Source organism: Lissotriton vulgaris, chromosome 9 (assembly GCF_964263255.1).
Source record: "Lissotriton vulgaris chromosome 9, aLisVul1.2, whole genome shotgun sequence".
Lineage (NCBI taxonomy): Eukaryota > Metazoa > Chordata > Amphibia > Caudata > Salamandridae > Lissotriton > Lissotriton vulgaris.
The window spans coordinates 1037805086-1037818131 of record NC_141697.1 but is presented as its reverse complement, the minus strand read 5'-3'; positions in this window follow the sequence as shown (position 1 = coordinate 1037818131).

Here is a 13046-nt window from a genome sequence, read left to right as displayed (position 1 = left end):
CCAAAATCAGAAAATGACACAAAATAACCAATCTATACTACTATTATAAAGAGAGAACTTGCACCTTTTGGCCAGGTAAACTCGGGAACCACAGCGCCAATCTACACACCCGATGCATCTATGAAAACGTCAGGGTGTGTAGATGGACATAGGCTATATAAATAAAAATAAAAAAGTAAATAAAAAATGACGTTTGTAAACAAAGTAGTCCCCTGAAAGTACCGCCGGCCGGGACCTAGCGCTGGCCGCGACGCGACGTGCGTGATGACGACAAGGAGGAGGGCGGTGCAGTGACGAGCGGCGGCACAGGTAAGGAAAGGGAAAGAGACTGTGATGCAGGGGGAGGAAAGAAGGAGGCAGCAGTAAATGAAAATGTCGGGGCGGGAGGGGGGCGTGAGTGAGTCTGGGCAGGAGGGGGGCGCGAGTGAGTCTGGGTGGGAGGGGGCACGAGTGAGTCTGGGCAGGAGGGGGGCATGAGTGAGTCAGGGCGGGAGGGAGTCGGTGCGGGAGGGGGTCGGGGCAGGAGCGGGTGTACTGCCCCCAGCCCCTTTCTGCCCCAGGCAACGCTGGGGCGGGCTGCTAGTTGGGAATAAAACAACAACATTTTGAGATAAGTTGGGATATGTTCTACCAAACATCGACTCTTACTTTGGAAGCATTACAATACCAATCCAGCAAAATGGATATATAAATTGAACTGCTAAAAACAATGGCAAATACAGTTGTAGGAATTGACAATAAAATTGCTCAGCTAAATGGATTGATAATTAGGGCCCAGAAAGAGAATGAGGAAACATCTACAGAACATATCTATTCACCAATCATAGACAAACTTGCAATAATACCAGAGGTTTGAATAGTATAATAGAAGTCACTAACGAAGCATGGAAATGAAAAAAGGTAAAAACTATGAAAACAAGGAAGTCAACAGTGAAAATAACAAAACAATTAATAAGTTGGATAATGAATTTATCAGCCTCACAGAAAATGATAAGGGCCCAGAAGAAATATTAGTTACAAATTTATACATAAACACAGTAAAGAAAATCGAATGATGGACATACACACATTGGAGGAACAATCAATGGACCGTATAAGGGAGGATATTATTGACACTGAAATAAGGGAAGATCAGGAAACTAAGGAAGATAACATTAATGGCTTCACTATGCTGTCCAAACGCCAAAAGAAAAAACTACGGAAATCGAGGAAACATATAAAAACTAAAAAGTGTGCTACGATAAAAGCAGATGAAGACCAGATAACAACTATACAAGGGAATAGATACGAGATAGGGAATGATAGTGCTGTAGATCAAAAACAGAAGAAAATCTTAGATTTAAACAGGCAGGAAAGAGGATTAACTAATGAAGGAAAAAAGGTTGCATTATCGAACTTGACTGGAACTAACAAATACTTCCCACTATTTGATCAAACACTATCCAAGGGACTTGTTCATGTAAAATGCGCCAAAACAAAGCAAAAAGAGAACGATAAAAGTAAACACGATGGAAACACCGTTAGGAGGAATCTAGAACCTAAAGGTGAATGGGTGAACATAGATCAAAAAATACAGCCGGAGGTTAGGAAAATAATGGAACAGCAGGAGGACAAAATGATCATGGATGATTAACCTCAATTGGATGAAGAGATACTCGAATGGGAGGAGGAAGAAGCGACTGGTCCATTAAACAATAGTCAGCAAAGAAGGAAGGATAAAACCCCCAAAAAAGTAATAATAAAAACTACTAACCAGCAATATCAACACGCTGGTAAAAAAACAGGATTATCCACCAAATCCAGTATCAGTGAGGAAGACACAGATAACTCAAAAACTATAGAATGGGACCAGTTGCTTATAGAAAGCAGTGAAGGGGTAAAAAGAATTACTTACAAAACAAAGCCATCAAACGAAAAGGTCCCTCTGCACAATTACTCACCAAATAACAAAGTACAAATCATCTTCAAACCAGAATTTGAGTCTAGAGGTAGGCAAGATGAAGACCAGATAACAACCACACAAGGGAATAGATACGAGATAGGGAATGATAGTGCTGTAGATCAAAAACAGAAGAAAATCTTAGATTTAAACAGGCAGGAAAGAGGATTAACTAATAAAGGAAAAAAGGTTGCATTATCGAACTTGACTGGAACTAACAAATACTTCCCACTATTTGATCAAAAACTATCCAAGGGACTTGTTCATGTAAAATGCGCCAAAACAAAGCAAAAAGAGAACGATAAAAGTAAACACTCCCTCTTTTAATTCTGTTACCCCGTTGGCCGCCCCACTTCCGCCCCCAGCTGCTCCTCCCTCCCACTTGGCCCCATATGGAGCCCGCGCGATGTGGGCGAGTGTAACTTGACCCCAGGACACCCCCACGCCGCACGACCCTCCAGCTGTAGGCGCGTTCTCTGCCCCAGCACCACTGGTCCGTCCCTGACCTCGGTGCCCCTTCGCTGCCGCTCGCTCTACCTCCTCCGTTGCTCTCCGCACTTTAATCGCATTCTCGTCTTTTTGTTTTTAATTGTTTTTATTGTACTTTCTCTCTGTATATTCTCAGTTTTGTGCCTATTTCTTTAGGATTGTACCCACTGGTGTGCCCCCCCCGCTCCCCACTTCCCGCCGCTGCTCCCTCGCGGCCCGCCCCCTTTTCCTTCTGTTACCCCATTGGCCACCCTGCTCCCGCCTCCCAGCTGCTCCTCCCACCCACTTGGCCTCATATGGAGCCCTCGCGATGTGGGTGAGTGTGACCTGACCCCAGAACACCCCCACGCCGCACGGCCCTGCAGCTGTAGGCGCGTTCTCTGCCCCAGCGCCACTGGTCCGTCCATGACCTCGGTGCCCCCTCGCTGCCGCTCACTCTATCTCCTCCATTGTTCTCCGCATTTTCGTCGCATTCTCGTCTTTTTGTTTTTAATTGTTTTTATTGTACTTTCTCTCTGTATATTCTCAGTTTAGTGCCTATTTCTTTAGGATTGTACCCACTGGTGTGCCTCCCCGCTCCCCGCTTCCCACTTCCCGCCGCTGCTCCCTCGTGGCCCTGCCCCCTTTTCCTTCTGTTACCCCATTGGCCGCCCGCTCCCGCCTCCCAGCTGCTCCTCCCTCCCACTTGGCCTCATATGGAGCCCGTGCGACGTGGGCGAGTGTGACCTGACCCCAGGACACCCCCATGCCACACGGCCCTCCAGCTTTAGGCGCGTTCTCTGCCCCAGCGCCACTGGTCCGTCCCTGACCTCGGTGCCCCCTCGCTGCCGCTCGCTCTACCTCCTCCATTGTTCTCCGCATTTTCATCGCATTCTCGTCTTTTTGTTTTTAATGTACTTTCTCTATGTATATTCTCAGTTTTGTGCCTATTTCCTTAGGATTGTACCCACTGGTGTGCCCCCCGCTCCCCACTTCCCGCCGCTGCTCCCTCGCGGCCCCGCCCCCTTTTCCTTCTGTTACCCCATTGGCTGCCCGCTCCCGCCTCCCAGCTGCTCCTCCCTCCCACTTCGCCTCATATGGAGCCCACGCACAGCGTTCACGCGCAGCGGGCGCGCCGATTGTGCACCGAAGGCGCGCCAAAGGCAAGCCTGTCAGCGCCCGTCCACGCCTGGACCGCACCCAGTGCCAGGACCCCTGGTCCCCGACAATGCCAGCGCACCCGACGAACTTACGACGCCGCCACCCTCCACGCACTCAAAGCCAACCGGAACGCCGCCTGCTACCGAGCCACCCCAAAACCTTCACCTGCCAATACTGCAAATTCACCTGCTGCAGGACCTGCACCGCACCCGACAAGCCGAGCACCAGCAACAACCACCTCAAGTGCATCCTGCTCAACACCCGCTCCGTCCACAGGCACGCCGTCGAACTCTGGAACCTCCTTGACACAACATCACCAGACGTCACCTTCCTCACAGAAACCTGGATGAAGGCCTCCTCAGCCCCCGACATCGCCATAGCCAACCCGTAGGGCTACAAGATCACCCGGAGGGACCTCATCAACCAAACCGGAGGAGGCATCGCCATCGTCCACAGAAACACCATCCGCATCACAACCAACTCCGACGACACCCTCACCGCCGCCGAACACCTTCACTTCCAGATCCACACAGACCCCAAGACCACTCTCAGAGGCACCCTCATCTACAGACCCCCAGGACCATGCACACAATTCAGGGAAGCCACTGCAGACTTTATGAGTCCACACACCCTCACCTCCACAGACTACATCCTCCTGGGGACCTCAACTTCCACCTGGACTGCAACACCACTGCCCTGCTGGACAACCTCGCCAACCTCGGACTCAAGCAACTGGTGAGCACCCCCACCCACTACGCCGGACACACGCTTGACCCCGTCTTCTCCTCCAGCAAGCACATCTCCTTCAGCCACTCCACCGGGCTACTGGATAGATCACAGCTGCGTCCACTTCAATTTCAGGAGAACCACGACCCACCACAACCCGCAACAGGTATCCAGCAGAAGCTGGAGCAAGATCACCGCTGACCAGCTCGCCACCACCCTCAGCCAGAACCCGCCCACCAACACGATGGGCCCCGACGAAGCAGCCCGCAACCTCACACAGTGGCTCACCAACTGCGCCGACGAACTCGCACCACTGAAAAATCCTTCCAGCAGACCCGGAAGCAGGAAAGCCTCATGGTTTACCAACGACCTAAAAAACTCCAAGAAAACCTGCAACACCCTTGATAAAGCCTGGCGCCAGGACCAGACAGCAGAGAACATGACAGCCCTCAAGAACGCCACCCACAAGGCTCTCCACGACATGGCCCGAAATACCTCAACAGCCGCCTCACATTCTACACACCCACCCGCCAGCTCCGATCCACAGCCTCGCCCTCGCCTCCGTCCCACACTTTCGGAAATCCACCGTCGGAGGTAGATCCTTCTCCTACCTGGCAGCAAAGACATGGAACTCCCTCCCCACTCACCTACGGCTGACCCGGGACCATCTCCCCTTCAGGAAACAACTCAAGACCTGGCTGTTCGAGCAGTAGCCCACCACCCTCCGCAGCGCCTTGAGACCCTTATGGGTGAGTAGCGCGCTATACAAATTATGCTGATTTGATTTGACTAACCAACTATCAATTGTAAATGATAAAGATAGTCTGACAAAAAGAAAACATGCCTGGACAATAATAAATGGATATAAAACAAAGAAGGTTCAAGACTATTTGAAAACACCGTGGTCAGGAAACAACAAACAAATCCTTCTCAAAGCAAAATTTGGAATCCTTCCAAGAACTTGTCACCTCCCGCCTTGGAAAATCTCTGAAAGGAGTTCATTATGTAGATTATGTAACAGTGGAGAGGAGAATATTGTCCACTTGCTCTGTATTTGTCCGGGACTCCAAAATGAAAGGATAAAACTACTTAAAGTCCCTTTTAATGTACGCGGAATACGGACATGTAGGCAAGCCCTGAAATACTTTCTTCAATTAAATGATATAGGCATGAATGCTACCTTTGTAAAGTTTTTATTAATGGCAAAAACAAAATTAGCAGACTAAGTCTTAAATGAAGTATATTAAGGATCTTTAATGAATTTTATGATGAAAGTTTTTGTATTGGTTTTTTATACTAAAAGTATTTTTTTGTAATTGTATATTGTAAGATTTTAAATAATCAAAAATAAAGTACAGTATGGTATGATTGCTGTCGCTGGGTTTGAATTCGATTGAAATTATGTCTTTCCAAATTACACAGTTCTGGGATTGATTTGAAGAGTCTAAGACTGTTCTGCGGTTTAACCCCTTGCATGCTGATGACGGCCCCCAGCAGTCATGCACTACAGTGCTCGTGTGCTGATGACGGCTGGGGGCCGTCATGAACCCGCCCACTCATTGAAAGTGCCGCACAGGCGCAGAATCGCAGCAGCATGCAAGGGGTTAAAATATCATGCGAACCTTGGGAGGAGTACTCCGGTGTTAACAGCAGTTTGGTCTGGGAGCTCTCTGTGGCCAGGATGTGCTCTATTGCAATAACTGGGGGCTCCGTCGATTTTGTTGTTAGTACCTTTCTCCAGTACTGGGCGGTTGTTGCAGAAAAGATGCTTGAGCTGACTGAACTAGTTTGACGTTTTGTATTGGGGACTGTTTTACACAAGGACATCAGTTGGGATCACTTAGGTAGTGTTGTTGGAAGCCTTTCTTCGGTGTCTTTATTGAGGTTGCCTGTAAGATGTTGAAAAACTGCCAAGGTCTGCACTGGGCTGGTCTTGCCAGTTGTTGGTGAAGAGGAGGTTCTAGTGCCGGGGCTTATCACTTATGATTCACAGCAGGGACCTGCTCCTGAACTGATTCCAGCTCAATGTTATGTTGTGGTCGACCATTACCTGATGTCGCTGGGAAGACGGATAGAGATTTTTGAAGCATATGTGACTGATAAAATGGTGACGGCCTGCTAATGATGCTGGGTGTAGTGATCGAACCCGATGGGGTGGTGGAATTGTTTTTGGAAAAGTAGCTGCTGATTGCGGTTTGGGATTCAACTATATGTCTGTTGTGAATTTTCCAAAGTCTTTTTTCCCGCTTGGACAGCCTATGCACTTGAGGTAAGTTTGTTGTTATATCAGTGTCCGTATTAGCACATTCTGTCACCCTAGAGCCTGTTGGAGGAGCTTGTTTTTGCACAATCGCCTGAGATGGCCCTGGAACATTTAAGATATATGTGTAAATTAACGCACCCAGGCAAACAAACTAGCTACTGGCACACTTTAAATGGCAAACAACCCACAATTAATAATGGTATAAAACTGTTTTAGCACATAAAGTACATTTTAATTCCATACAAAAAACGACATTTGATAAAATCATTGAATCATTGATGAGACTTGATAAAACATTTTTGCATTATAGCATATGCATTCATTGGTAAAAAATGGGACTGTGATGTAAAATATTGGATGGTTTCCTGTCTTCCTATGGACTGTACCATCATGATGCTGTAAGAAAATTTAAAAAGTCTTTACAATTTTGTTTTTTTGTTCAAAACAGTTGACAATACTAAAAACTTTTTGCCAGAATTCAAATGCCAGTGAATGGTTACAAATACGTGATATACCGCCTAACAATTGGTTCAACATGCTAGTTGATATCAGCGAGACATGTTTACAAATACACAAATGGAAAAAAGGAAAAACAGTACAGTTATATTTTCCACAGTTTAAACATTTCAAAACATGAACAGAGTATTTATGCTTGTAATTCATATTATTTCTATTCGTGCAGGGACAATTAACATTTTATGTACATTCTGGGGATGTGATATCTGTCTCGAGGAGAAAAGAAGAGAAAGGGTGGGAGGAAATAATATAAGCTAGAAGGAAGGTTTATTTGTTATTGCCTATGAGGTACTACAGTGATTAGAGTTAGGAGGGAAAGAGAAACCTATTTACACAACACGATGGTATATGTCTATTCTTTACCATTTCCTGCAAGTATCAAGAGCAAACCAATAGTTTGCTACTACTGCAATTAAATGATGCTGATACTCTCAATATACTCTTACCTGTTTAAAAAAGGGTTTAGATGGATATTATGTATCTAGTTCTTTTTGTTTCTCCTGTATTTTCTCCTGTATGGAACCATAGGAGTTCGTTGCTGAATTGGTTACAGGTAGATAATTGTCTGCAAATAGATGGAATAATTGTAGGGCCTACCTATATATAATAGCACATTAATGAGGCAATGCGTTTAATCTTTCTTACCTATTTAGCTTAATTTATCATAGTATTGTCGCCAACTGATTGTTGGTATATTTCTACTCAGATTACCGGTTCTCTGAAACATAGAGGTTACATTATTTCAGTTTGTTGCGTTATTTTTTAAGAAATTCGAGTCGCATGTCCATTACGAATAATGCATTGCTCACCTGTTCAGAAAAGACCGGGAGTATATCAAGGTTGCGTGTTTGTCCCTGCGCCTGCTGATACGGATTTTGTTTGAGGGGTGACAGCTGTCTGTAATTAAATAACCGTCTATGAGAAACATTCCCTAATTTTTTCTGAGAAAGAGACACGAATTGGTAACTTCTTACCCGACGTAAGTGTTAGTCAAATACGTAGTGGACAAAAGGCGCGGTAACGTGGTGGTTCGAACTAGATATGGCGAATGGAATCACATTTACCTAGTAGAAAAAATATTCGGTAAGCGGTTCAGGTTGAAAATATTCATTGAACATTAGCTTAACACTACAAGTGTTTCTGTTTCTTACCTATGGCGCACCACCGAGTGCCGGACCAGATTTATGATGTTTATCGGATGACGAATTGCGGTCGCGGACTTGCGGTTTATCTACAGTTAAAAAATATAGCCGTATATTGGTATTAATACTATGTGATATTAACTGGTTCTAGTTTACGGTAGTTTCTATTTCTTATCTTACCTATAGCAGGTGAAGGGACGGCGTGCCGGATATGCACTTTCTGGTATCTTGGCATTAAGCAAAAGAACCACGAACTGTCATTTTGATTGATTTATATAACCTGCCCGGTCATTGGTTAATGCGGTTACCTGGTTTCTTAGAGGTGTATAGCAACACTACGGTGGTATTCATTTAAAGGTGGCGGTGGAGCTAACCCAGGATCACAGTGCTAGGGGAACAAAGTGACCTTCGTAACAATGTTTGGATATAACAGTATGCAGTATTAAGTTATCTATTTAAGTATGGGTCGAGCTATGTTATTTTATTCTGGTGAAGTCATTTTTAGAGGGGATAAAAAGCAAACTTGTATTAAGTTGATCAGTTTAATAAGGGGCAAATGGACAACAACAGGAGATAAATTTTCCCTGTTGGATAATACAAATTAGTAACTATGCGTGGTATTAGATGACCCCCCAGTGTGCATCATTTTATTTTTCGGTTGTTAACTAGATTCATTTTGAGAACACCAACAGTTTAATAAGCCTGTCGTTCAGAGCGGTTTATGTTTCAGTAAATATGGGACAGAATACTAATTCCTTTAGAGAATCGCATTCTCCCATGGTAATTCATTATTCAAGCCATGGGTGAAAGTCCTCAAAGAAAAAATCCAGAAAACGTATTTCTTTTTTCTTATTTTATCACCACCATTATTGTTGGGTGTGTGGATCTTTTCTAAGATTCGCCATCTAATGTTACATTTAAGACCACATTAGCCAGCGTATGTTGGTGGGTAGAAGGACTCTTTGAGGTGGCACTTTGATTTTCATGAGGGAACTTAGAGACTGGAGGAACTGGTTGCTTGGCTGACATCGAGCAGTCCAACTGGACTTTGCAGCTAGTGGAACCAATCTTCCTTTTTTGTTCCTTCTGGGCGGGCAGTTCAGGAACAGCTACTTAACCTTTTCCGGGATATGAGCCAGCCCCAGTGATGGTAACTTCTTAACTTCAGTTAGTACTGATGAGAGAAATTGAGGTAGTGAGGACTTGGGAGCCAAATATTGGAGAGTAGCAGCATACTGCTTGTGCTAGCTGAACTTTAGATTGTGCTTTTGTGATCAGTGTGTTAAGTGCCTCTAATTTGTGGTCCATCCCAGCGGTGTACACAGCAAGTGTATTTAAGAGGTCACCCTAGAGATCCAAGTTGTCAGAAGGGTAATTTAGCGCTGATACCGTTGATTGAATGGTTTGCAAAAGTTGTGACGGGATGTATAAACATGTTGAGATCGGTGGTAAAAAAACACAGGTCTAGGAAGGTGTTGATCTTAGCGTTGCTTTCTCCACCTGGGCGGGCCGTATGAATTGCACTGAGTAGTTAGATTTGGTGATGTTTTTGGGATCAGCAGATTAACTTTGCCTGAGGGGAACGTTCCCCGTTTTGCAGCTTGAGGGAAGGATAATTTGTTGTTTGCTGCACGGTCGCCGGTATTGATTTGTGATTTGAATATAATGGGTGAAAATGGGCTTGGGTTAGAAGTAAACTGGGGAATGGACTGTGGGTCCTCACTTAAGATGATGATTGGTATATGGCTCTGCTTCATCGATGATCTCTTTATCATTTGGAAAGAAAAACAGGATGAAGCATTAATATTTGTTTCAGAACTTAAGTAAAATGAATTGAACCTGAAATTCACAAGTGAAATGAGTGACACCATGATCAATTTACTGGATGTATCTGTGAAGGTAGAGGACAACAATGTTGCCACTTATTTGCATAGGAAATATACTGCTGGAAACACAGTACTTTGTGCCAAGACCAGTCACGCCAGAGCTCTTATCCAGAGCATCCCCTATGGGGAGTTACACAGAGCCAGATGTAATTGTAGTACTGAGAAGGGATTTCTGCAGGAAAGTGAGGCCATGCTTGGAAGATTTACTGAAAGAGGTTATTGTGAGAATACACTTCATACAGCTTATGCGAAGGCTACTCACCCCTAGAACAGCAGTGGACTAAGTTGATGACAATAAAGTAACCAGATTTATCACCACATACAACAAGTCCAGGGAGTCGAAGAACATTCTAGGCAGACATTGGCACATTTTGCACAATGAGGAATGCCTCTGTGAGGTACTAACCGTACATCCTCCAATAACCTAGAGATGGGATATGAGTCTAAGAAACAAGCTATCAGGCAGTGACATACAAATCGGTGGGACATGGCGAATATTGGGAAAGGTTCCCTACCCTGCAATAAGTGCAAAGTATGCAGAAATAGCAAACCTACATCTAAATCCACCTTACCTCTCACAGTGGAATACTGTATATATGTCCTAATATGTCCCTGCAATTGCTAGTATGTTGGGAGTACGATCCACCCAATGAAGATAAGGGTATTAGAGCAAATGAGGGCCATTACTCATAAAGTCATCGCATTTTGCATTGCAGCGTGCACAACAAAATTAGTTTTATTTATTTAATTGTTCACTTACCTCCGTTCATCCATATTCCGGTGTTTACTACCCCCCATCCTGCCCCTCCCCCGCCCCACCTCACCACCCCACGGAACGCCCTCCACGGGGTGCTACTGAAATTATATATCTTTAGTGTCCAGCATCTCTCCGGAATTAATACTGACTGGTGTGGGAATAGTAAATTATATATCTTTATTGTCCAGCTCCTTCCCTCACTTAATACTGACTGGATGGGGAATAGTAAATTATATATCTTTAGTGTACAGCACCTTCCCTGACTTCATACTGACTGGAGTGGGAATAGTAAATTATATATCTTTAGTGTCCAGCACCTTTCCTGAATTCATACTGAATGGTGTGAAAATAGTAAATTATATATCTTTAGCTTCCATCACCTTCCCTGAATTAATACTGACTGGTGTGGGAATAGTAAATTATATGTCTTTAGTGTCCTGCACCTTCCCTGAATTAATACTGACTGGAGTGGGAATGGCAAATTATATATCTTTAGTGTACAGCACCTTCACTGACTTAATACTGACTGGATTGGGAATAGTAAAATATACATCTTTAGTGTCCAGCACCTTCCCTGGCTTAATACTGACTGGTATGGGAATGGTAAATTATATACCTTTTGTGTCCAGCATCTTCCCAGACCTAATACTGATTGGAGTGGGAATAGTAAATGATATATCTTTAATGTCCAGCAATTTCCCCGACTTAATACTGACTGGAGGAGGAATACTAAATCATATATCTTTAGTGTCCAGCACCTTCACTGACTTAATACTTACTAGAGTGGGAATAGTAAATGTTATATGTTTATTCTCCAGCACCTTCCCAGAATTAATAATTACTGGAGTTGAACTAGTAAATTATATATATTTAGTTTCCAGCACCTTCCCTGACTTAATACTGACTGGAGTGGAAGTAGTAAAATATATATCTTTACTATTCAGAATCTTCCTTGACTTAATACTGACTGGAGTGGGAAGAGTAAATTATATATATATTTAGTGTCCAGCACCTTTCCTGACATAATACTGACTGGTATGGGAATAGTAAATTATATATCTTTAGTGTCCAGCACCTTCCCAGACTTAATACTGATTAGAGTGGGAATAGTAAATGATATATCTTTAATGTCCAGCAATTTCTCCGACTTAATACTGACTGGAGGAGGAATACCAAATCATATATCTTTAGTGTCCAGCACCTTCACTGACTCAATACTGACTAGAGTGAGAATAGTAAATTATATATGTTTATTCTCCAGCACCTTCCCAGAATTACTAATTACTGGAGTTGGACTATTACATTATATATATTTAGTTTCCAGCACCTTCCCTGACTTAATACTGATTGGAGTGGAAGTAGTAAAATATATATCTTTACTATTCAGAACCTGCCTTGACTTAATACTGACTGGAGTGGGAATAGTAAATTATACATCTTTATTGTCCAGCACCTTCCCTGACTTAATACTGACTGCAGTAGGTATAGTAAATTATATATCATTAGTGTCCAGCACCTTCCCTGACTTAATACTGACTGGAGTGGGAATAGTAAATTATATATCTTTATTGTCCAGCACCTTCCCTGACCAACGGGCCCATTATGATCGTGGACGGACATGAGTCCGTCCGCGACCATAGAGGATGAGGGAACCTCCGCATGGCCTGCGGAGTTCCCTCCTGTCCAATTAGGATGGGACCGCCACCCTGGCGGTCACATCATCTATTTTTACCATTGCGGCGGGTGCGGCTTCAAGCTGCACCCGCCGAAATGGTAAAAATGCATACAATGCATTTGTATGCAGAAAGCGGCAGGCACCGCGCGGTGCCTGCCGATTTCAGCATACAAATGCAGGGGGGTACCATAGGTACCCCCCATGTGCACCCCCCAACCCCCTTCACCCAGGGGGCCCGCAACGGGCCCCCGCAGTGGAGTTCCACATGCTTTTCCACGGCGGAAAATCCGCCGCAGAAAAGCATTTTTTAAAGCCCATCCTAATATGGCTGGCAGTGTCTGAGAGACACCGCCACCATATTAAAGCTTTTCTGCCGCGGTTGTAAGCCAACCGCGTCGTAACAGCTGCGGATGCAAACCAGGAACCACAGTTTTTTCCGCATCCTCCGGCCCGGCGGTGGCTTCCGCCGTCCCGGAGGATGCGGAAAAACCGCAATCGTAATAGGCCCCTTAA